Raw genomic sequence first — 4,102 nt, 5'->3', positions numbered from 1 at the left:
CTTGATGTCTTTGCTGCTTGAAGATCTGCCAATCTCAGCCTGATTACACCTAATGACCCTTCCTCAACAGCCTTCTGCTACAAGAAATTCCACAGATCCATAACTGTCTGAGAGAATAAGTGCTTCCTCATCTCTGTTTTAATTGTGAGATCCGCATTCTAATACTTAGTTAAAAGTCATACAACACCAGGTCATAGTCCAACAGGTTTAATTGGAAGCATTAGCTTTTAGAGAGCTGCTCCTTCATCAGGTGTTTGTGGAGTACACAGTTGTAAGATACAGAACTTATAGCAAATGTTTACAGTGCGATGTAATTGAAATTATACATTGAAACATATCTTGATTGTTTGTTTAGCCTTCTATCTGTTAGAATGACCATGTTAGCTTAACTTCTTTCTTATGTAAATTGCAAAACTTTCTTTGAAAGTTACATTCTCAGGTGAACTTTAACAAATAGAGTCAGCCCATATAAGGTTTTGAAGGTGTTAGTCCCTGCGTGCTGTGTCCGTGCCATAACGTTTAGGCTGATGCTCATCTCGGCACAATGGTTAGCATTGCTGCCTCACAGCGCCAGAGACCAAGGTTCAATTCCCGCCTCAGGTGACTGACTGCGTGGAGTTTGAGCATTCTCCCAGTGTTCGTTTGGATTTCCTCCCACAGTCCAAAAATGTGCAGGTTATGTGAAGTGGCCATGTTAAATTGCCCGTAGAGTTAGGTGTCGAGAAATGGGTCTGTGTGGGTTGCGCTTTGGCGTGTTGGTGTGGACTTGTTGGGCCGAATGGCCGGTTTCCACTCTAAGTAATCTAATCTAAAAAAAAACACATTGCAGGCAAGGATGCTTTAAGGTATGGTACATTTGTGAACCGGAGCAAAGGCTAAAGAAACAGAAGATTGGAACTGCACATCCATCACAGACAGGTGTGCCCCTTCCCAGCTGGAGAACACTTCAGTGGTCCAGGACAATCGACCTCGGATCTTTGGGTGATAATCCTCCAAGGCAGATTTCGAAACAGGCAGCAGCTAAAGGTGCCCGAGCAGAGGCTAGTAGCTAAGTTCGGTACAAATGGGGATGGCCTCAACTGGGACTTTGGGTTCATGTCACAGTACAGGTGATCCCATTGCCCTAGCTACACACACACACACGCAATATACGTTTGTGGGGTGAATTTGTACTTGCAGAGTTACATTGTACTTTGTTCAAAAACTGCATGAATCCATGTAAGTCTCAGTTAACTCGTTTGTTTTTTAAATGGATTCATTCTAAACATTATGGAAAAGACACCAGCACACGGGGCTGACACCAATTGTTTAAAGTTCATATAACTATATATGAGAATATAACTATAAAATAAAAGGTTTTGCCCCTAACATATGAAAGAAGTGAAGCTAACATGATCATTCTAACAGATGGGAGACTTAGCAAACAATCAAGGTATTTTTCAATGGACAATTTCAGTTACATCACCCTGTTAAATTGTGCAATAAATTCTGTGTCTGACAACTGTGTACTCCACAATCACCTGATGAATGAGCAGTGGTCCAAAAGCTAGTAATTCCAATTAAACCTGTTGGACTATAACCTGGTGTGTAACTTTCAAATTTGCACACGCCAGTCCAAAATCGGCATCTCCAAGTCATTCGATACGAGGCGCTTTGGTCACTGAACCAAACCTTCTGCATCCAACTTATTAAATCCTTGAAAAAACCAATACGTTTCAATAATGTTCATTTTTGTTTTACTGAGTCTGAGCAGGCAAAGGCAACTGATCTCAGCGTTTCTTCCCAGTTGACTTCATCTCCAATATGAAATTCTCACTGACTCTGACAGAACTGCTATCTTTGCTGTTTTGTAATGTCAGGAATTCAGATTCACTTTAAGGAACAACAAATCAACATTGGGAAATAGCGGTGAGATAGCTGAATTTCAACACTTTCTTCTTCAGCTTCCTTCTTCTTTCTATTAAATCGTTTAGATTCCAATACAGACAAAAGGTGCAGGTTGCAGAAGTCACATGTTAGTACTTTCACTGACACTCTATCTCGCCGGGAGCTGCAAACATTCCCCACACTGATTCAGACAGCAGTGTCATTCCTGTGACATGTCCCATGGGGAATGGAAGGACGGGCATTAATAACCCACAGTTGGGAACGGAGTGACAGTTTTAAAACATTTACACTACCCTAGCGAAGAATCGAGCTCCGATCTCCCGCATAACATGCGATGACACTAACCACTATACTACCAAGGACAGCAGTTTCAAAGGAGACCTTTCAGCCCGTTGTGGCTCCATTTGTCAAAAACAACTGCTTAACGACCAGAATCGATTAGCCCATAGCCTTATAGGTATTGGCAGAACATATTCACATCTGAATATTTCTTCAGGAGATAAGGGTTCCTACCTCTCTTACACTTACAGATAATGTCTTTCAAATTCCAACACCCGCCGGCTTATAACACGTTTCCACACATCTACTTAAACTTTTCTTTCTTTCTCATTAAATTTCTGTCCCCATGTGATCGATCTCTCCATCGATGGGAAACGCTTCTTTCAGTCTACCTTATCCATTATTTTGTACATCTGAACCATGCCTTCTCACAAACTCCTCTGCATGGTGACAAACAACCCTGTCTCTCTTCACGATGGAAACTCTTCAGCCCAGACACTATCCGAGTGAATCTCTCCTGCACCTTTCCAAGTGCGATCACATCACTGGAGACATGTGAATTGCAGACAATAGTTTAGGTAGAGCCGAATGACTCTTTTTAAATTCTGCAGCATTTATTGCCTTGAGGTCTGGAGTCACATGGAGGCCAGACCAGATAAGGATTGCAGTTTTCTTCCCTCAAGGACGTCAGTAAAACAGGTGGGTTTTTCAGACAACGGATTTAGCATATTTAGCATTGTGGGGTTGGGATCGACCCCGTCTCCCCAGAATATCACCTGTTTTTCTGTATTAGCAATAAGACCACGAGGTTATCGCAGAAAGCCGGCGAAGCTGAACATTTCTAATAGTCTCTTTTCCTCTGTCCTCTTTTATTGAGCCTCACGTTCCAATAATCTCTGGTCCTTGTCAGTAAAAACTGCTAAAAGAGGATTGATCTCACAACCACGATATCCAAACGGATCAAACGATTTCAAGGTGCCAATGAAGAGATTGGACAAGGTCACCCAGCAACAGTGAGTGCAATGGTACAGAATCTAACATCAAAGCGTATGTTAGATTCTGCTGTGCCTCAGTCAAATGGAACGAGGGACGGAAAAGAGAGTGGGAGGGAGAATGGGAGGGCGAACTTCGAGAACTTTTGGGTTCACATCCTGATAAATGAAACTCAGAAGTGTCAGAGAACGAAATTCGATGGAAAACAAATCATCACGTCGGAGAATATTATCATGTAAAAACAATTAATTTCTTACTGTGTTTCACCAAAAGGGAAACGTTGAGAGAACTGATCGCCATGATGTGGATTCGAGACGAGGTCGATGTAATCACAACGCAGAACACGAACTACTAAATAGTTGCAGCACTCCACAGAGCACGCTTGCAAGCTGCATCCAGTTTGGTACCAGAGGAAATGTCAGGGAGAATGTACAATATCAGGACTTAGCGACAGGCATGTGGGAACGCAGAATGAACCGAATCTTTAACGTTAGCATCTCTAGAGACTGTGAGATTCCATGAATGAGAGTATTGGAGAATGGAATTAATAAAACTCTCCAAACTCATGGGACAGTGCAGGATATTGTTCAAATGTATGCTTTAACGGCATTATAGTTTAACATCGGCTAATCCATCACTTTGCCCACACAAGGCAGTACAACTGCTGCAGGCAATAGCACATAAATCCAGTTCCAGACCCGGAATCAGATAAACTGTGTGAAGCAGCCACGAAGATCGAATTGGAAATTGGGATGGAATGACAGGAGAGAGGCGCGTGTATTTCCGAGGTTGAGACTGCTCCTGGTCAAAAGCAGGGTGGAAGGGAATACCTGCATAACTAAATGTCCCTTCTCATCCTCGAAAGGACCAACCTTTACTTTAGCCACTCTTTTTTCGTTTTATATTTTTATAGAAACTTTTGCTATCCATCTTTGTATAGTGT

Source organism: Chiloscyllium plagiosum, unplaced genomic scaffold (genome assembly GCF_004010195.1).
Source record: "Chiloscyllium plagiosum isolate BGI_BamShark_2017 unplaced genomic scaffold, ASM401019v2 scaf_6281, whole genome shotgun sequence".
In the NCBI taxonomy this organism is placed as follows: Eukaryota; Metazoa; Chordata; class Chondrichthyes; order Orectolobiformes; family Hemiscylliidae; genus Chiloscyllium; species Chiloscyllium plagiosum.
The sequence above is the reverse complement of the archived record's forward strand: the minus strand, read 5'-3'. Positions refer to the sequence as shown.